We start from the raw sequence: 22309 nt of genomic DNA on the forward strand, positions 1-22309 counted from the left end.
TGTATTTATTTTTACCTACATCATTTTGTTCTCTGCCAGGTGCAGAGCTGCTATACCATATTTGGTTTCTGCTTTTGTGATTGTTTAATATTAGCCAGTTGAAGAAGCATAATTTGTGTTCAATTTGTTTTAAGCTCTGCAAGTGCAGAAGCATCTTATACTGTTTATTTTTTTTATTTAGGTGCAGAAGGTTCATGCATCATTTTTTACTTTTTCGTATATATTTGGCCGCCGGGGTGGCTCGGTGGTAATGGCACTCGGCTGCCGGCCCGAAAGACGCGGGTTCGATCCCTGCCGCGGCGGCCGAATTAAGATGGAAGCGAAATTCTAGAGGCCCGTGTACTGTGCGATGTCAGTGCAGGTTAAAGAAACTCAGGTGGTCGGAATTTCCAGACTCCCTCACTGCGGCGTCTCTCAGAGCCTGAGTTGCTTTGGGACGTTAAACCCCTATAAACCAAATCTTATATATTTATTGTGAGCTCTGGCAGATAGAGAATCTTCGTGTAATATTTTTGATTTTTGTTATGTGCTTATTCTTAACTGAGCCAGGTTTTCAAGCTTCGTGTATTATTTTTCGTTTTTTGTGATGCATTTATTCCGAGCTTGACCAGGTGCAGAGGCTTCATCTATTATTTTGATTGTTTGTTATATATTTATTTTGAGCTCTGTCAGGTGCAGAAGCTTCATGTATCATTTTTTAGTTTCTGTTTATTTCTAGCCCTGCCACGTGCAGAAACTTCAAGTGCTATTACTCTTTGTGTTGTTACTTATTTATTTTGAGCTCTGCGAGGTGCAGGAGCTTCATATACTGTTTTTATGTTTCGCTTCTTTTAGGTGTTTACCGGCAGCTCTGCCAGGCGCACACGGTGCCATTTCTGAGCCTGTTTGTTCGTATGATCCTGAATCGTTTTGTTCGCATTAATGGTCCTGCTTTTCCGAAAAATGTCCATTGTGTACATTTTAACATGCTACAGCCTCAACAGACCCGAGAAAAAGTGAGGCTTGGCAGCACCCATCCGAAGTCAGTTCTGAAGTCCGGTCTTGAAATAAATGCAGACTGCAAAATGTTGGGTGATACTGAAGCTCCACTTTTAAAGGTATTATGTGACAATCTTAATGGCTCCCGTCTCTGGGTCCCTTCACAAATTCAGACGCAGCCATGTTGTCATCAACCGTGATATTCGCGTGCCTTTACATGTAACATAGCATTCTAGTCCAGTAAAACCTATGAAAAAAAAAGTCGCATGTAACCCGTGATGTACATCCCACTAGTTATGTAACGTTTTTCAGCACAGTTCATATATGCACAGCATGTCGAAACACTAGCGCGCAAGCTTGCAGTTAAGTTGCAGCTTTTTAAGCACTCACAAAGAAAACAAAGCACAAGGGCTTGTTCTGTGCTTCCTCTGCTTTCCAGCTCCATATTTCCCGCTGTTTGCTTGACCAGTGTTTCCTCTGTTTTCTGTCTACGTCTTTCGCACTGTTTTCTCTTGAAAAATATATAACAAGCTAGCCCGTTTAGCCACGGTGTAAGTACAACTGTTTTTGTGCAACCTCTGCACAGCATAATTTGTGTTGCACTTGATAAGGCGCATGTGCTTCTCTGTAAAGCTACTACATGCTTTGTGTTTCCCCGCTGTGTTTTGCATTAATGACACTTTTATGAATACCTGCGGCAAAGAATATTTATTATGGGCAAATAATAAATGCGGCGCAAAAACAAACGCTGTCCTGGTTGTTTGCAATCTTCACACTGCACGTTTTGCTCATGCACATTCATCAAACATATACTGACCGCAGGCAACTGAATGCCTAAATGATCATGTCGACGTAAGCAACGGCGACGGATGGTGTACAAGGATGCATTTCACTTGTAGGACGTGCTGTTCCGGCGCCTATTTTGACTTGAGATGGAGAAAGGGCAGTGGCTATGTGGAAAACTTGGCGATGAACTTGGAGCCATACTGGTGAACACTGTCGATGAAGCAGCAACTGGTGTGCACACTTGATTGCTTGCCACTGCAGGCTTTCAAGGAGGAAAAAAATAATTTTGCAAATGCTCGCACGATGTCACACAGGAGCTCACACATTATCACCAGGCGGTGGCAGTGCCTGGAGCCAGAGTGGCTGCGACAGCTCGCCATGCCAGCGCAGTGAGTCATTGGAGCCAAGCTGCCAGGTGGTGCGGAGATTACTACCGGTGGTGACGCGGCTGTTGTCGCTGCCACTTCGCCGCACCATTCGCAGGCGTGCCTGCTTCTGTGGACGAGTTGTGCCAAAGAGGCCAATGAAGTGGTCTCGCACGGCTTTACCACGCAAGGCAGGACATCTGGAATCCTATACCGGCGAAGTACCCGGAAAGCAGAGGTGGCCCGTTGTTGTAAGGGTCATCAGCAGTGCTGCCTTCATCGTCTGCTGCCAAGGGTTCGTCCAAAGAGGTGTTGTGCAACGCTGCTCTTGCTGCAGTGATGACCAAAGGGCGCTTCGGCTCATATTGGAGTGTCCCGTGCTTCTGCCAAGCCGGAGATTTTGAGGTTAAAATCCAGAATGGATTGGCCAGCCATGTGAGATATCTGTAAGGAAAGACGGAAAAAAAACTTTAACCTCAAAACTTCCTAAAAGCCATTGTATGCCTCTAGGCATACCGATTTCCGACCTAAAAAATTGAGCACACCCAGCATAGCTAAGCTTAAAAGACAAAAGAGCAATATACACTACAGAAAGCAGTCTCGAACTGCCGTTTTCCTCCCAACTCTAAGCTCCTACTACAAAGCGCCGGTGCGAAGCTGCGTTTTGAACGAGTTATTATAGCCATTCTTCATGTGACTGCGACTCGTCGGCGGGTGCCGCTGCAACCGCTGGCTGTATCAGCAGCCTTTGGCAAATGGGCAACCCTTCAATACCGAATTTTAAGAGCTGTGATCTAAAATGGGAATTAGGTACAGGCTTGTGCGCGCGGTTGCATAAGCTCCTTATAGTGTGCGCTTGAAACTGCTCCGCGTCGATGTTTCAAGACTCGCCTATAGCTTCGCTCAGAACCACTTCGTTAAGCAGGCGCTGTTATGGCAAAGAGGCATCTTCATCATCAGCCGAAGTCCACTGCAGGACGTATACCTCCACAATTGCCCTGTCCTGCGCCAGCTGCGGCTCCCTTACCCCCGCAAAGTTCTTTTACCTCATCCGCCCATCTAACCTTCTGCCGCACCTTGCTACGCTTGCCTTCTCTTAGAATACACTCCGTTAACCTTAACGGCCATCGGTTATTTTGCCTTGGTATTGCACGCCGTGCTCAAGCCGATGTTTTCTTGATTTCGTTTATGATACCATTAACCCGCGTTTGATCCCTAATCCACTCACCCTCTTCCTGTCTCTTAGCGTTACACCTACCATTTCCCTTTCCATTGCTCGCGGCGTTCTCATCAGTTTAAGTTGAACCATTTCGTTAGCCTCCACGTTACAGCCCCATGGGTGAGTAGTGGTAAGATACAGCTGTTATGCACTTTTATTTTGAGCAAATACTAGCTTAAAGTAGACCACTTACAAAGCCTCGCTACCGGTTGTAAACTGCCATTCCTTTGGAAGACTCTTGGACTTTACTTTGGCTTTCTGCATGCTTATTTTTAAACCCACCATTTAGCTTTGCCTGTCTACATCATTGGTCATTCATTGCGATTCGTCCTCAGAGTGACTTATCAAGGGAATATCATCAGCGAGTCGCAGATTACTAACGCATTTTCCCTTAACTCTTATCCAAAACTTTTGCCAATCCAAGCCTCTGCAAGAATTTTTTAAACAGGTGGTGAATAGCAATGGCGTGATCGCGTCCCTCTGCCTGGCGCCCTTAATTATTTCAACTTTATTGATGAATTTCTGGCGGACTTTGGTAGCTGTGCAGCACTTATAGATATCTTCCAGTATCTGTACATAAGGCTCTTATGCACCCTGATTCCGCAATGCGTAGGTTTGGACTAAGACAAATTCCTTCTCGTCAAAGATTTGTTCTTCCAGAGCTCGAATACACATCTCCATTCTGGCCACCTCATCAGGCTTATTTTTTAAAGTCTTTTAAATCGGTTAAGAATTGTGCTGCACGATTTATTTCCAGAAACTACAAGCGTCACTCGAGCATAACAAACATAAACTCATCTATCCCTCTCCGCATTGCAATCAAACAGATTAATCGCCCTAATCTGCATACTTCACAGAATAGTCAACAATACCAACTCTTCAATAATGCCTCTTGTACAACAAAATCGCACATCACGCCGTTTAAACAACTCTCTAAACTTCCAATGAAATTCTCGTAGAACCGTTGCATTTAATTCATCTGCCCTGCCGCAGGCTAACATTCACTGGAATGGTCTTGCGAAACACGTCGTGAATATTCGTGACCCAGCTCGTTTATGGCCGAAACAACGGCAATTTTTCAAGTTACTAATGTGTCATAAAACATTACAGAATGATGTTCCTACTTTTCAGTGACCGGTACTAACAGTCAATATGTTTTGTATAAACGTGTTTGTGTGTGAGCGGTTATTGAGGTTCACCGTGTAGAGGTAGTATTTGCCTTGAAAAGTTCAGTATCCGAAAATGAACTTGAAGGAGTTAGTTGAGGTTGGCACCCATATGGGGATGTCCGTGGCTGAACTACGGAAATGGAAGCCATTTTCATCTTCTTCCTCCAGGATGTGGCCTGCGGAGGCCCGTACGCACGATACCTGGGGAATGAGCTTGCTTGGGTTCGGACAAACCACGGTTCTGTGCCCCTTCTAGAAGGTCGCACTTAAAACAAGCTGTTGGGCTACTGTTCATAGCGCTTTTGCGGCAATTAGACGCGTAGCTGCCTGACTTGTTGCAAAGGCAGCACTTTCCTGGAGCCTTAGGCTAAATCGGGCATCACGGCTGTCGGTTTTCCCCGCGCTCTCCAAATTCGTATTCTTAATTTTGGACAGATTCGTTCCTCCTTGAGCTTCAAGAAATTGGTTGGCAAGATCTAGCATTTCGAGAGAGTCTTGGCTTTTCTTTCCTTCAAGTACAGCGACAAGCTCGGGTGACAGCTACTCAGGAATTGTTCCTTAATGAGTAGCTCGCGAAGTGCACTGTATTCCTATACAATTTCTGAAAATTCTATCCACCGATCAAAGTAGTGGCGTAATCTTGCCGCATACTGGGTTGCCGTTTCGCCATCCGTGGCCCTCGCTGGTGAGACGGAATCGCTTAAGCAAGGCGGCCTTTACCTTGCTGTAGCTTGCATTATCGTCCGGACAAAGTCGCCCGAATACGCTTAGAGCTTCCCCGCTGAGAATGTGCTAAAAACGGTAACACTTTCACCGTCAGACCAATTCCGACTTCCCGCGATTCCTTCGAAGCGCCTGAGAAACGCGTAGAGATCGTCTCTTGTTTCAGCAAACCTGGGAAGTAATCTGCTGGCATCTATCCGCAGGCCGCTGCCTTCTTCTCTAGTGCTATGGACTTCCGCTGAGTGGTTCGAGCACGTTACAGCTCAAGCCTCATGGCTAGCAGTTGTTTTTCGCGTTCGAATTCTCTCTCTTTTTCTTTCTCAATTTTTCTCTAGCTTTCTGCCTTTCTTTTTCAGAATGCCTGTCCTGAAAGGGAAGGTAGGATTAAAAACAATTACAGTGTTACGAGACACGGGAAGCAGCGCTGTAATCATAAAACGAAGATTAGTGAGAGATAAGAATCTCACTGGAACGAAGAGCCTCGTGCGGCTTGTGGACGGTTCGTTTCAGTGCTTGCCGGAAGCTGAAGTAAATGTGCGGACTCCCTACTACGGTGAGAAACTAACTGCACCATGCATGGAGCGCCCCATATACGACCTCATATTGGGCAACATAAAGGGGGCAAAATTTCCAAAGGGCCCGCAAAGAAGCCACGAATCAGAGAAATCGAATCCTGCTCTTCGGAACAGCGCAGTGATCGCCAAGCGTAAAAGTGGCGAAGGAAGCGCGAGCGAGCTAGGTCAAGCAAAGGAGCAGTAACGCAGGCATTTAAGTACGAAGAACGGAAGAGACCCGCGGATGAACGCTCGGAGGAAGAAAAAACGTTTTCGCTGGAAAGGACGGGCATTGCAGTATAAAGCCGTGCGAAGCCGAAAGAAAGGCCACAGAATGGTCACAAGGAAGCAGCGAAACACGAAAGAAAGCTCAAGAGGACAAGGGGTCTGAAACCCCCGCTAAGCTCAGCTTAGGGCAGCCTGTAGGAATGTTCATCGTGCTATTGTGCACATTACTTCATCTGCCTTTTTTCGATCGCACAGGAAAATTCTGGAATGTGACCAAGAGGGTATGCACACCGTTTAATATTGGGAGCCTGTGTGTTTTGACGCAGGTGGCTTGGAACTCATCGATTGCCTTGTTTGTGTGTGCATACCTAAGCGCACCATTTTTTTTAGAGTCGGCAAGTTTATCTGGAGGGTTCAGGTGGGGCGAAACAGAAGTCGATGTTGATCGAGAAATAGACTCGCGAGTCGAAGAGACTCTTGTTCGACAAAAGGCAGCTGTGAAGGTCCTCACATGCGCTTTACGGAAGCGCAAGTTCCTAGGAAATGAATGTGAAAGTATCGTATGCAAAGTAAAGTATGCATTGTACTTGTGTGCTCCCTGCGTAATGTTATGCTAACGTGTTTCCGAGTTGCGGAACGAATTGAAGTGAATCTTAACAGTTGCCAAGTGTCCTGCAAATGGAGATATCATTGTATTGATGTGTGTATGCTGGCATTCGTCATTCAGTTTGTGAGCGCAAGCATGCGCGCACGAATTTTGTGTTCTGTGAATATTGTTGCACAGTATTCTTAAAGGAGGGGCAGTGTCACAAAATTAGGCGCATCTTCGAAAAAACGGCGCAGGGCGTAAGCAATCGCACCAGCGCGCGGTAACATAAAATAGAAAAACAGCGGGGAAGGATCCCCGGAGAGCGCGTGACGCTGCGTCTGCTGTTGCCCTTTTCACTCAGCTCGCCGGCGCGGAGCAAAAGTAAACATAGCCACGCGCGGCGTCGATTTCTCTAGAATGCCTGAGAAGTGTCTACTCATCGTCGACGGAGAGAGCGTGACCTTGACCGCGCTAAAGTGATCCTCTCTCCCCTTCGCTCTTGCGCCCATGACTCCGCGTGGCGAGAATGACCTAGATTGTTCTAGAAGGTGGTTTCCGCGCTCGACCAATGGGGTCGCGCGCCCGGCGCGAGGACAAGGAGTTTGCGCAGTTGAAGCTGCGTGTATGTGCGGGCCTGCCTTGGCGCGAGGAACAGACGCGGGCTGCGCCTTTAAATGAGGGGCTGCAACCACTGTCGGTTAGCCCGAGCCGCCGTTTAAGCTTCCTAGAAGCGCGCCCGATCGACTGCCGGGAGAACACCACCGCCCAGCCACGGACCAGCGAGGAAACGTGCGCCAGCCTTCGGACTGCCCCTTCGAGCTCCTCAGGTCGTCGGATTGTCGCAGTGCCCGTGAACAAATTGTGTTTTGTTTATTTGTCTCTCTCTATCGGTACTTTGCACGAGTGCATTGTATTTATAAATCACTTCGTATCTGCTCGTACGAGTGATTGTTAAATCCCCTGTATCGTCTCTTAGCTGTATAAACTTCGCTTTGTTTTGTGAACCTTTGGCTCCAACCCATTCTCTGGCTTGCGACCGGCGAAAGCTGGGCACCAAACAAACAACCCCCTTGTCACTTGGCAGCTGGTCTCCGGCTGAGCTTGCCACGCTGAGTCGAGGGCATCTCCTTTGGGACCGAGACCGCTACCCCCACACGCTCTAAGGGTGTCTGGAGCGCAGTCATATGTGCGCGAAGAGGTGACACGCGGTCGTAGGTGTGAGAGGGTACAGCTGCTGAGAGAGAGAGAGAATGAACTTTATTAATATAAAGTAATTACGTGGAGGGTTCACCAATGTCCGGAAAACCATTAGCGCGAACGCATCGTAGAAAGCTTAAAATGCTGGCGTTGTGCACCGCTGCAAACGTAGCGTTGAATCGTTTGACGCATTTTGGGTCAGTAAAATCGTTGCTGTGTGCGGTGAAGAATCCGGGAAACTCCCAAGTGGCCAGACGTGCCGTAGTCGTGCATGAGAAAAACAGGTATGCTAAGGCTCCCCGGCTCGACGAGAAAAAAATACGCACCACCGGACGTTAAATTCTTCCAGTAAACTGGCGCAAACATGGTAATAGAGGAATCACGTGCGGCGTATAAAAGCAGCGTTAATTTCGTTTACTTATGTTGTTCAGTCTCGAAGAAGTGCAGATCAGGAAACGTGTGTGATATATATTCGAAGTAGTTGTCGAAGTTGTCATCGCAACCGGTCTTCGGGAGCTGCAAGCGCGAGAGACAGTAGCGTGGGCGGTTTGACGACCACTTTTGTAGCCGCATGGGTCACGGAGGCTCACGAGTAAGTACCGCGAATGACGGTCGATCGCTATGTTCGAATCATTGCCACAGAGGTAAGAACGAATGCTGCGTACTTGCATTCCGACTCGCTCAATTACTGGCTGGCATTCGCTATCACATGCTTATCGCTGCCATGGCGTTGGACGAGCTCAGCGCCAACTCCGACGCAGATGGCGACGATGTGAACTTCAATGGGAACAAAAGGACAGAAATGGCGCAGAATAGGCCCTGACCTTCAATGAAATTTCAGATGGCGCAAGGCAGAGTCGGAGTCAGCCGTCCACTGGAATGGCACAACCTTATGTAGGAGGCATATGAGAGGGAAGGCGGCGTCGACAAACTTCGGATAAAAACGGCCAAAATAACGCCAAAGTCATGAAAAGCTGCGAAGTTCCTTCACTGATTGCGGCGCTGTCAAGTTGGTGACAGCCTCAACCTTCTGAGCATCTGGCCGGATACCGTCCTTGTCATCCAAGGGACCGAGGAGAACTGTTTGACGTTCGTCCAAATTACTCTGCGTAGAGGTAAATATTAGGCCCGCTTTTTCAATACAGTCAAGGACGATCGCGAGGAGGCTGTTCTGCTGGCTGAATATCCTTCCAAAAATCACATCGTCCATATAACGCTAACAAATCTACCACTTAAGATCACGGCAAATTGTGTCCATGAATATATCAAACGTGGTAGGCGCACTGCATGGCCCAAAGAGTATAATGTTCTTAATAAAGTTCCTCGAGTGTTACAAATTTTTTTTTGTCAGTCGGGTGCATTGGAATTTACCAGTAACTTGATCTCAGATCGATCGAGGAAAATTGAGGCTGAGTGAACACAGTCGATGGCATCGTCTATGTATGGGAGCAGATAAACATCTTTCTTTTAAGCGAAAGCTTCACTATGCTACGTAAAGCCGCTTTTCGCGTAGCACTAAATTTTACCTTCTTTGACCTTGAACCGAGTAGCAACCTCATGACAGCTATGACGTTACTCAGCCGCCGCCGCCGCCGCCGCAGAAATCAAGCGCTCGCCTCTGTTTCTATTGGCTGTCGGTGTTGATTGTGTTCACTGGCGTTGGCGTTGACAACGTTCTATACTCCGATGATTTTAGGAAAGGAAGGGCGCATAACTGGCTGCTTTGGGCAGCGGACGCCTCAATCGCGATTTGAGATACGTTGCGGCGGAGAGAGAGGTGTGGCTTGCGTGCATTAGCGCTCACAACGTTGTGGCAGACACGTGGCACTGCAGCAATAGGCCGCAGTGTTCATTGAGTGACCAACCCCTCGCGATCAACCATTTATTTAACCGCCACCTGCCAGGGTTGCAGGGTGGGCGCATTGCCTATCCGGTGAGCGAACCCACTCCACGTTACAAACGGTAAGCCGGGTCTACTTGCCCGATGCACCTCAGCTTTCGCTCTCTAACCAGGTTCAGCAGTAGTTAAACAACAGCTATTTTTTTTTGACGTCATATCGACGACGATAGTCTGCGTAGAATATTCCGTTTTATCTTTCTCCTTGACAATGATAGCTGGAGCCACCCAACGACTTCAATATTCATGGATAACGCCGCGTTTTAAGATGCAACGAACTTGTTCGCCTGTTACTTTATTACTCGCTAGGTGACCCGCGGTGAGGCTTCTGTCGTATCGGAGGCGCGGATCAAGTACCGTTCACATGATGAATGCTAGAACGGCAATGGGTCGAAATTATTCCGAAGCCTTCCACTACCGCCCCTCTTTCTTGCTTCTTCTCTCAGTCTCTTCTTTATCCCTTCCCTTCCGACGTGGTTCAGGTGTCCGCCGATATGTGAGACAGATACTGCGCCATTTTCTTTCCCCTAAAACCAATTTTCATTTTTTTTTTCAAATACGGTGCCGATTTGCGAGAAGAGAGTGATTAATCATAGCCTGAACTAGAGGTTCTGCACAGGCTTGAGCCTGCTCTTCAAAATTGCTATTACTGAGCGCAGCCAGTGAAATAGGCACGCAAGCCATCGCGTTGGCTCACTGGTTATTGTTTTTTACTGCTGACCCGAAAGACGTGTTCGACCCCTGCCGGGTTGAGTTGAGTTGAGTTGAGGTGTTGAATGCTACAGGAGGGGTTAGCCTTGCTTTATCTGCCGGCAATTGCTCCACCGTAGCGTCCCTTATATAATAGCAATGTCCTAAACCCTGTCGCATGTACCCCGCTTTGTGCACAGTCTCTTATAATAGCACACATTCTCTCCCGCAGTCACCATCTATGCACACAATCAATCCACACAATCCACATCACAGTCCACTCTAGAAGTCACCATCTATGCACATAATCAGTCACAATAGAACATAGGCCCTTGTAGTGCCACAATCCATACACAAATTTACTCACAATATAACGTAGTGCACTCCGGAAGACACCATCTACACACACATTCAATCGCAGTAGGCCATAGTCCGTTCCTGCTGTCACCATTTAGAAACAAGATCCGTGTCCTGCAGGAATGTTAAAAGAAGGCGTGCAGCCTCCCTTCTGCATGTCTGGTTTCCACTCGGGTAGACAATGTCCTGAACAGTACTGTAACGGGTTCCTGTCTTCTTGAAGGAAGCGAACATCACATACCTTTCGGCGTTGTACTCTGGGCAGTACATAATATAATGTTCGATATCCCCCCACACACCACATAAGGAACAGAGCATTTACGATGCTATGCCCGTCTTATGCATCCAGGCAGGAGTGCGAGCAGAGGCCGTGCAAATTCGATGTAGTAGGGTCGCCTGAGATCTTCTCAGTCCCTTCGTCACACATGGCTTGTGGGGCTCACTCCACAGGGTACTGAAATGATCGAGCACCGTTTTCCTGTAGACTTTTTCCACCTTGGAAACTTTTTTTGATGGAATCCTTGAGAGAGCTTTATAGGCGAGATTGTCTGCCACCTCATTACCGTTGACTCCTATGTGAGAGGGTACTCATTGGAAATACAGAGTAAATCCTCTTCTGTGCAGATTCTGCACCAAGCGCAGAGAGCTTATAGACAAGGCATCAGTAGGCAATCCGCACTCTAACCTCTGAAGGGCAGATTTTAAATCAGTTAGGATGACTACAGGTTGAGCCGGACAAGACCCTAACTTCCGTAAAGCCGCCTCAATAGCAACACTTCAAGCCGTTGTGGAGGATACGATCGCAGTAAAGCGTACCGACCACTCACAGTCCAAAGAAGGAATGTAAAAAGCCGCTGCGCTAGCTTGTTTAACCTTGTCCACAGAACCATCCGTGAAAATTTGAAGATGGGGGGCATACTCTGTTTCCAAGTGTTCAAGTACAAGCGAACGCGTTGCTGCCAAAGGAGAGCTGCGCTTTGCGCTCACATGGGGAACTGTGACCTTGCAGTCGAGGGTCGGAAAAGACCAGGGGGGTTTCAACCGGTTTCTTTGCCTTCGGACATCAAGGCCTAAAGAACTAAAAGTATTGAGTGCCAAGTAAGCCTTCGACTCATATCTCTTGCAGAGCCGCTGGAGAAGGGATCGCCCAACTACCGTCTCTCCTAGGTGGCCAAGATGCATTAGTAGTCTCTGAGAAGCGATAAGGCTAAGAGGTTTCGATAGAAACTTATGAAGTACTGCCTTATTCGCAGCCGCCTGAGGAACTCCAATGGCTCTTCTTAGGCCCTTTCTGTGGACAACTTCGAGACGTTTAAGTCATAATGACGAGGGGGAAATTAACAGTAATTGATACATTATGCGACTGACCACCAGCGCTTCATGTAGTTTGACCATTGAAGAGCGATGGTTTCCCCATTGCTCACGTTCAATTCTACGGGTCACATTGAGCCGCGAACGTACAGCTTTTCGCCACTGTAGACGGGAGTCAATAATGACGCTCAGGAAACGCGTGTGTTTGAATTGATGGATGCAAGAGTGTCCGAGGTCTATCTTCAACCAAGCTTGACGTCTTCCTACACCTGGAAACAGAACAAAGCCAGATTTTTCTCCTGACAGAGACAATCCCACACCTTGAAGGTAAGCTTGTGCCGAAAGTAGAGCCTGTCGAGCTATCAGAGCTAATAGCTTGTGTTGGTAGCCAGTAGTCCAAATACATATGTCGTCAGCATATAATGACATACGCACTTGCCTGCAACTTTTTTTCAACAGATCGGGAAGGCCAGCCATTACGACGTTAAAGAGCGTGGGGGAAAGCACACTTCCTTGAGGCACACCTCGTGATAGAACCCTTCCGGTGCTTAACGTACTCTCTAACCGTACGTGAACCGCGCAATCACTTATAAACTTGTAAATGAATCTTAACATATGGCTCTGTATGCCCATGCCTTGCAAACTGTTTAAAATTCAGCTCTGAAGCACGTTCTCGTAAGTTTTCGCAACGTCAAGAAAAATTACTAAGGTAGAAAGGCCGAAAGCTCTCTGGTGTTCAATGTGACTCACCAAGCCTAAGACGCTATCTTGGTACTAAGACCTCGGCGGAATCCTGTAGTATATGCTGGCAGTGCCTTGCTGTCCTCAAGCCACCACGTTAAGCGTTCGTTTACCAGCTTCTCCATCAACTTAGCTACACAGAAGGTCAATGACACAGGGTGATACTAGGCAAGGTCTGTCATGTCTTTGCCAGGCTTCAGTACTGGAACTACATGTGCCACCTTCCATGACGGAGGAACATCTCGTCTCCCAATCTCGATTGATGAAGTGTAGGAGCTCCTTCCTGAGTTGCAAGGGCAGATTATTCAGCATTTGATTGGTGATTCCGTCGGGACCTGGTGCACACCGGCGCCGCAGGCCACTGAGCGCAGTCTGAAGATCACGAAGCGTGAACGGGACGTCCATGATTGACCTGGAGGAAGCAGGTGCTGTATATATATCTTAGAAGCGGCGGCAGCAGCGGGATAGCACGGCTTACGCTGTGTCTCTTCTTCTATGCCTCACAGATTGCCTATCGTCCGCCGGCTCCATCGATATGTCGGCCGCCCATGATCATCCCGTGATAAGGCACGAGGCCGCTTTTACGTCATGGTCTACGTCATCACCATACCGCGGTGCCAGCACTACATAAACCCGACGCAAGCACTAGGACGCTTCACTTGGCAGTGGCAGCAAGGCGGATTTAAAGTGGTGGCGAAGGCTGGGCCGAAAAGTGGTTTAGCGCGACTGCAGCACAACCAGAGGATGGGGGACAAAACACTCATATAAAGAAATGATAAAGCTACAAAATTGGAATGTAATCTGCCAATAAAAAAGAAAAAATACATTAGCACCTTGTTTTATGAAAGAGGTAAGTCATTTTATTAAAACCTGGCAAATTTTGTATTTTTGCAACACTATTGACCTGCCCCCTATTCATGAGTGTGCGGTGCATTACAGCGCGTCTTTGCAGGCCTTGTTTCGATACCCGGCTAACCCGGCCACAGTGGCGGGAGCTCACGAAGCGATTTCTTATCGCCAGCTGTCTGCGATGGCGCGCCTGGTAAAGCGTATAAATTTAGCTCGCCGGTCTCAAAATGCTCCTTTTGCGAAGTTTTCGTCGTCCTTGCACGTCGCTTCTTTGTCACCGTTCGATAAGATTTGCACCCTGCTGCACCGCTGCGGCAGTTTTCTCGGTTTTGTCGTTTCCTTCGGCGTGCGGCCGGTGCGAAGTCTTTTTCCGTCTATGCACGCTTCGCGCACTTCTTTTGAAGCGCTTAGCGCTTCATTTCAAGATGAGCTTGCGGCATGTGAAGAAACGATGCTCCGTGGTACACTGCGACAGCGTGGATAGTACCATTGGTGTCCCGCTACACCGATTCCCGCCTTTCACAGGTGTGTCGTCTGCTCTAGGTATGCGCGATAGCTTCGATATGGTTTCGCCGGGCTGTTCGCTCGTGTTTCATAGCTGTAACCCGTTCGTGCGTACTTGGCTTCATGTTTTCGGGGATATTTATGTACTACACTGCAGGGCACACTTTCAGTGCTGAGGTGTGCGAAAGAGGCCCACATTTTTCTAATTTATAGTGAGTTTCATGCAGCTGACTATCACCAACGTGAACTTCACACCGGGCTCTCAGGAGCAACCACGTGCACGCTACTGACCGGGAAGCCCATTTAGAACAAAGTTTGCTACCTGACAGCTCTGAGTACGACATTGTTTAGTTTTGCAAAACCATGAAGCCAATTTGAGGATCCCCTCGCAGCTGGGAGTATCGAAACTCAGCCTCGTGTATGTGCGCGGCTATATTGTAGCGTACAGTACACTGATTACATGCTTTACTGCCCCGCGAACGTCTTTGCACTTCACTGTACGCTGTACTTCATGTGTACTTTTCTTGACGTAAAATTACTTCAAATTGATCCGGCTAACGACTAGAAGTACTCTGGAGATGGTACGCCGGCTCAATGTATGGTAATTGCTCCTACGTTGAGCACGTTTGAGGGTGCTAAAGCTGGCTTTAACATTGCCTTGCAGATGTAAACGCACCTGCTATATTCTTTCAGCTGAAGAAATTAAATGTGAGAAATAATCCCAGTGTGCTCTATGGTCTGTGTTGATGCGCCTACTTATGTCATGTTATGTTTGCTTCAATTGAAGCTGTCGTAGCATTGTTTTCTATACTTTTCAATTTCCTAACTGACAACGTTCGTGGCACTTCAGGGCTTTTTCCTATCTGCACTGTGACTATTGAGTTGATTAGCCAACTTAAACAATACTGCTTGTGCTGCCTGTGACATGTATTTTTTGTTTGTGTGCCAAGGGTGTGCTTTGTGACTATTTGTTTGGTTGCTGCAATAAACAATGAATATGAAACTATGAAAACCATACTTGCCGTACACTCTATTGCGAACTGTGCACTTGAGCTAGTGCTTTGTGCATCATACCTTGCATCATACCTTGCTGTACTCAAAAGCTCTCAAAAGTACTAGCACCAGTATTTGCACTACGAATCATGCATGCTTCGCCAGTGTCTGGAAGTGTTGCTGCCTTTCTATGCTGCCCCTCCTTTACCAGTCACTTTCATTGCGTTCCCAATTGCACATTAACAAGGCCATAACTAGCAGGAACTCGAGCACATTTGACTGGCAAAGGTTGGGGCGCGCTGAAAGGCAGCAACCTTCGAGAGGTACGGGCTCGAAAACGCGGATTCTACAGAAAGATCGCTTTATAATTCGCCCCCAAAGCATACGTATGCGTTACGTCATTCTACGTCACGTTTGCGTAGTTTGCCCCCCAAAATCCAGGGGGCGCTGGAGTGCCCACGAGCCGCCATTTTTTGGACCAATGGGCGTCTATGGAGCCTTCGCTACCAGTGTACATCTACCTTGGTGGCGGCAGCAGCGGGACAGCACGGAATACGCTGTGTCTCTTCTTCTATGCCTAGCAGGTTAGGCACTATGTGCGACTGAATTATTCACGTTGCTTTTTTTCTGCTGTTGCTACTGCCAAAGTCATTTTTTCTGTGTCTGTTTTTGCTGCAATGCCCCCTGAGGAAAAAAAAATGCTTAAAGTCTTGAAACAAGAAATTCGTGATATGCGCGAATCTCCGGAGAGAGAATTTAGGAAGGAAAATAGAGAGACTAAGAATAGCCTGGATCATATGAACAAATGTTTTGAGGAAATGTGTACCACCATGAAATATATTCAGAAAGAAAACGCTGAAATCAATGCTGAGAACGCTTGCCTCACTTCAGAGTGCACACTACTGAAGAAGCGTGTACTGGAAGCTGAGCTCAGAATTGTACAACTAGACCAATATTCCAGAAATAAGAATCTGGAAATCAAAGGTGTTCCAACTTCACAGGGCGAGAACCTTTCTGCCATTCTGAAAAATGTAGGAGAAGTTATAGGTGAGCCTATTAGTGAAAATGATGTTGAGATCTGTCACAGAATTCCAACGAGGGGTCCTGGGCAGTCTAACATTGTGGTACAGTTCCGCATCCGATCAAAACGGGACGCTGTCCTCAACAAAACTCGAAAGAAGCGACTATCAGCCACTGATCTTGGGTACACACAGTCTTGTGCTGTGTTTGTCAATGAACACCTGTGCTCTGAATTGAAAAAACTTTTGGGCATGACGATCGTGCGAAAAAGGGAAAAGAATTGGCGTTTCGCTTGGACGCGGGACGGGAACATTTTCGCTGGGAAAAGTGAAATTCCCCGGTCACTGCAAAAAATGCATGTTTCTGATCTGGAAAAAAATGACTAACCAAGGTTTCATGGCTACTAATGATGACGTCATGTTTGGAAGCGCTACGCACGCATCATATTTTGCGCCGCATGAAGTTGGCAGCCTGTATGCCGAAAATAAGAACTGCCTCTTTTATCAATCTTAATGCGCAGTCTGCCCGAACTAAAGAGGAACAGATTCTTGCACGTATCGCTGCGTTTGGCTTTGCTCGTGACATATTAATGGTGACAGAATCATGGTATCAATGTGAATCGGAAGTTCTTAAGTTACCTGGCTACATAACAATTTTTATGAATTGATCATGCCGAAGAGGAGGTGGCGTTCTGTTAATGGCAAAAAGCACACTCCGTTGCAACATTGTCTCATCTTTTTCTCTTGCTACGTTGGATTATGAAGTGCGTACTGTTCAGTGCAATGATATTGTTGTCTGCGTCACATATCGACGACCTGGATCGAGCACGCAGAACTTTCGGTCTTTTATGGAAAAATGCTTCTGCAGGGTGACTGATAATGGTTTTAAGTTAATTCTGGCAGGGGACCTAAACATTGATTTCTTAAAGGCTTCTACTTCTCGAAAAGAACTTAGCAAGACAATCGAATCAAATTTTTTTGAAGATGTTATAAATAGTCCGACTCGTATTTCAATAGATACATCGACATTAATTGACGTCTTCATAACCAAAATCCACCATTCTAACGTTTTATCTGGTGTTGTGAGTGCTCATATAAGTGATCACCTTGCAATATTTCTTTTGATGACCCAGTGTTCACCTTCAACATCCAAACACCGTTTACCACAAATGGTTCGTGATGTCAATATGCAAGCCTGAAGTATTTTCGCGAGGCAATATCGCTAATAGATTGGTCAGAACTGATGCGTGCCAGTGATCCAGAAACTGCTTATGAATACTTTTGCGCTAGGTTTAAGGATATATTTGATAAATGCTTCAAATACAAAGTAGTTAAACCAGCACGTAAAGCCAAAAATTATGGATGAATAAAAACTGTATCTGTGAAATTCGTGCCAAAAACCGCCTCTACAAGACTTTTATTGACATCAGGACTGAAAAAGCTATGCATGAATTCAAGGTGCAAAGGAACAAAGCAAATAGTCTTTTGCGTAAAGAGAAGAGACAGTATTTGAATAATTTGTTCAATAATGACGTAATAAAGAAATCTGATGTTATCTGGAAGCGTATTAATGGTTTTCTTGGGCGAGGGGATAAGAACATGACAATAACAAAAATTACACCAGGTTATAAAGTTTTATCAAATGAGACGCTTGCAAATACATTTATTAACTATTTAACAACCTTAGTAAACAGTACTTATGATCCTAATTTTTTGACGTATCCTCGCTGCAGGACTAAACAATCTGCATTTTTAGCGCCTACTACGGAAAATGAGGTATTTACTACTTTTATGTCTATCAAAAACAGCAGATGTTGTGACGTCGAAGGATTGGAGATCATGCCAATTAAGCATGTCCTGGACTTGATTCTACCTTCATTAGTACACATAATCAACTTGATATTGTCCAGGGGCTCGTTCCCGGAAAGACTTCAGGTTGCGAACGTAGTAGTTTTGTACAAAGGTGGTGATAAAAACGAACTGACAAACTACCTTCCAGTATCTGTGTTGCGCATTTTTTATAAAGGTATACAAAAACTAGTACATGCCCGCATGACATCGTTTCTGATCAAACACGACCTTATAACTAGTATCAAGTATGGCTTTGTGAAAGGGCAGTCGACAGAAACTGCCTTACTTACTCAAAACGAAATTATATTGCAGTCGTTTGAACAGCAATTATGTACTCTGGGCATCTTTGTTGTTTATTCGAAGGCGTTTGATTGTATAAATCATTCCACACTACTCAACAAACTTGAACATTACGGATTTCGTGGCGTATTTCTTGAATTAATACAGTCGTATCTGCAACACCGTATGCAACAAGTGATCATAGAACGATATGTGTCTAATTTAAAGCCAGTTCACGCGGGAGTGCCACAAGGAAGTATTCTGGGGCCCCTGCTTTTTTGTATTTATATCAATGACTTAGTTACTATAGATAATAATGTGAGATTTATTTTGTACGCGGACGACACAACTGTTCTGGTTACAGCACCGAATTCCACTGAGGCTATCGGTATCGAAAATGAAGCACTAACAAAACTCTCCTCGTGGTCTACCGCAAATTCCTTAATACATTATGTCTGACACTCGTGTTATTGGGACTTAGGTAATTCTAGCTTAATATGTAATACCTAACCCTATGCTCGGCCACAGCTTGTTAAAAGGGGCTGCGGACCTTGTCAAGCCACAAAAGGCTTTTTGTTTCGCGGTCCTCAACATTGTAGTGTTGAAATAAAGTGAATTGAATTGAATATTTCAGGATTAGCACGTACGAGTGCGTCTGCAAATTCCTCTGCCTAGCCTGCAATAGGTTTTTCCTTGCGTATTGCAAGAGCTTCAAAAGGCTTCGAAGGGCGAGATTCTCCAGCAAGGCTGCCAATAACTCGCCATATTCTCGTCATCGGTGAGAAAACAGTCAAACTAGCGCAGAATGAGGCCCATTGCAACCTGTACAGCTTGTTCGTGTGCCGTCTAATGGCAGAATTTAGCCTATTGAAGGTCGTCTTCAGTTGCTTGTCGTCCTTCTTCCGCACGAGCTGGCGCTCCGCCCTTCTTGCTGCGCAAATGTTCCTGAGTTTTAAATCCGGGGCCGGAAAATGATCAGGTAACTTAACCGCCGACTATCAACTGGTTTTTTATTGAAGAACGAAAAGCATATAAATAAAAACAGTGAACTACTTATCAATCAACAAAAGTTATCTGGAAGGCTCCCACACAGGCTCCCATAGCAGGCAATGCCAATGCAGGCATGAAAAGGATCATGTAGAAAGGAGAGCTAAAGGGAACCCCCTTGCCCAGGCGTCTCTCCAGTGCAAAAAATGCCAATGTGTTCCCGATTACAAGAACACGCGCATCCTGTTCCGACATAACAATTAACACACGAGGTTATGGAAGCTTTTTATATTTACCACAACGGCGCAACATGTATCAGCAGCCCTTCCATAACGTTATCCGAGAGGGAATTGAGCTATCTAACCTCCCACGTGCCTTCCAGATAACTTTTGTTGATTGATAAGTAGTTCACTGTTTTTATTTATATGCGTTTCGTTCTTCAATAAAAAACGAGTTGATAGTCAGCGCCTGTTTGTGCTAGTCCTTCGTCTTGTGTCCCGTTCGTGTTGCGCTGAGAGCGAAAATGAACACTTACCAACTCGCCCAAATTTCCTCCTTGCTAAACTTAACCGCCGTAGTTGCTGCTAGCTTACTAGAAATCATTTAGTCAACATCACCAGAAACACGTTCTAGGTGCTCTCTGTACATGTCCCAGTTGACCACATTGCTAAATTTAGGACCATGCATACGAAAGTCGGCAGCAAACACACAAATCGGATAGTGATCAATTCCCATGCGGTCAGCCGTTGTTGACCACCTCACGCGGACGTCAGGTGAACGCAGTGTCAGGTCTATAGCTGTCGCTGAGGCTAGAGGCCGGAAGAAAGTGGGGCTTCCGCCATTGGCAACCCACAGGTCCAAACTGTCAATAACGTTTACGAGTTTGCGTCCACGGGAATCCGTGTTCTTGTGACTCCAGACGGCATGATGTCCGTTGAAATCACCGCAGATGATTCGAGGAGCTGGGCAGCGGTCGCAGAGCTGCTTTAGAAACAAATCCAATGATACCTTCTTCCGCGGGGATACGTACACGGACGCAATAGAAAGGGTTCCAGAGCCAAGCTGTATTCTCACAGCCGCTACCTCAATGTCATCCGTGCAAAGATCGGCAACGCTTAGAGAAACATGTGGAATTTGGAAATCAGTTTATGCTGCAGCTTTTATGGGGGACATAGCCAGTCAAACATCTCCCGCTTGGCAGGCCAGCTTCTACTAGAACACAAGTCTCTTTCAAGAATAGCTTTAGTTCAGCTAACCGGCCTAAAATCCCAGCGCAGTCCCACTGCAATATGAACGGCACTTTTCGGTGCATATGAAATCCACGAGGTTTAACCCCATCCATATTAGATCGCAAGGAAGTTTGCTGCGAAGGTGGTAATTAGGGACTCAAAAGAAAGCCCGAGCTGTAGGAAGTTCTTCGGGTTACCAGGCGCCATCGCTGGAACATGTGAACGCAGGGCCCCAAACAAATCATGAAGAAGGTGAGACATACCTTTATTTTTGAGCTCCTTATTTTGTGCAACGCAAGCACTTACAACATAGACAAAAGATGCCGACGTGGACACACTCTTGGCCGCAGTAGCTGTTTTTTTTGTCACTTGTACATATGAGAGTCCCCCTAGCTGTCGAGTCTGGCTGTGATCCGGCCGCTCAAGAACATGGACACTTTTTGCTGAAGGTCGCACTACCGACTCGGGCACACTGGACCTTGGCGTCTTGCTGGACACAGGTCTCTTAGGGACATTGTTGGGTAACGCAACAACATCAGACTCCAACACTGGAAGCTCGTCTAATCCTGGGACAGGCGTCTAAGTCGGTTGGGTTTTGGGACCAGCAATAAAAGATATTCCACGGTGCGGAGCGCTCACAAGGAAGGGGCAGCCTCCGAAACTCGCTGGATGTGCACCACCACAATTGGCACAAGCAAAATCGGCCTTGCAGGCTTTAAAGTCGTGGTCGCCTCCGCACCGCTTACAGCGTCGATCTTTGTGCAAACTTTGGCCGCGTGCCCAAACCGTTGGCATCTAAAACACCGTGGTGGAGCTTCATTGAAATCTGCAGATGCGTGTTTTGTAAATGCCAGATCAATTTTTTCGGGGCGCTCTAAGTTGAGAGCGAATATCAACACGATAGAGTTGGTAGGTTTCGCAGCCCATTCTTTTCCTGGAGATTCCACACTACGCAGAAGTCGTTTCACGTGCAATACACCTTGTGGTTTCAGATAATCAAGTAGGTCGCGTTCTGAATACGACATTGGTACACCCTTAATAACACAGCTGTTCTTCATGTAGGAATGGGGCAACCGCACGTTAACTTTAATGCCAAAAATCTGAGAGCTCTGCAGGAGCTTGACAACCTGCTCTTCTGTCGAGACGTCCAGCTTAAGAGCCCCGTGCATAGCGAACCGACAACGGATCGGGGCTAATCCCAGCAGTGATTCAACGGCCGCGAAAAGAAAGATGGGATTCTTCTCTCTTAAATCAACCCTTTCTCTGTGGGCTGAACCACTACCGGGATCCCGACCGTTCGTTGCTTGCGATGACTCACCAGTTTGAAGCCCTCGTTGTCCACGTCAGCCATATCGGCCACTGACTCGTCACCGTCCACGATCGTTGACTCATCCCCACTAAGCGAGGAGGTCTCGCTGGACTGGTGGTCTTCTGCATGTACTGGTCGCAGCACAGCCTGGGAAGGCATGGCCGCCTAATCCGAGCCAGCCTCCTTTGATTGGCGTGGTTCCTTTAGACTTGTCGGCGCCGGAGCAGCCGTATTCTTCCCATATGGACAGTACCGCCTTGTAGATGGCGTTGAAGATGCTGCCGTCCTCGAATATTCAAATAAAGCTAGGTGAATTAGGCAAATTTATTTAAAGAAATAGAGCTGAGGCGACAGTAGATTGAACAACGTCTTCGTCTTCCTCTTCCCCTGCCGGGTTGGTCGCACTTCGATGCAGGCTAAATGCTAGTGGCTCGCGTACTGCGCGATGTCAGAAAAAATTTAAAATTGGTTTTTGGAGAAAGATG

General features: G+C 46.7%; 1 long non-coding RNA gene across 1 annotated transcript; it reads right to left on the reverse strand.

The window, feature by feature from the left end:
* Window positions 1-1736: 1736 nt before the first annotated feature.
* On the reverse strand, window positions 1737-22013 carry LOC144095067 (uncharacterized). The gene is made up of 2 exons (XR_013306692.1): window positions 21834-22013; window positions 1737-2573 (listed from the first exon to the last, which is right to left on the reverse strand). It is a non-coding gene; the product is annotated as an uncharacterized LOC144095067 (long non-coding RNA).
* Between the last annotated feature and the right edge of the window lie 296 nt (window positions 22014-22309).

The sequence above is a fragment of the Amblyomma americanum genome, chromosome 6, assembly GCF_052857255.1.
Source record: "Amblyomma americanum isolate KBUSLIRL-KWMA chromosome 6, ASM5285725v1, whole genome shotgun sequence".
In the NCBI taxonomy this organism is placed as follows: Eukaryota; Metazoa; Arthropoda; class Arachnida; order Ixodida; family Ixodidae; genus Amblyomma; species Amblyomma americanum.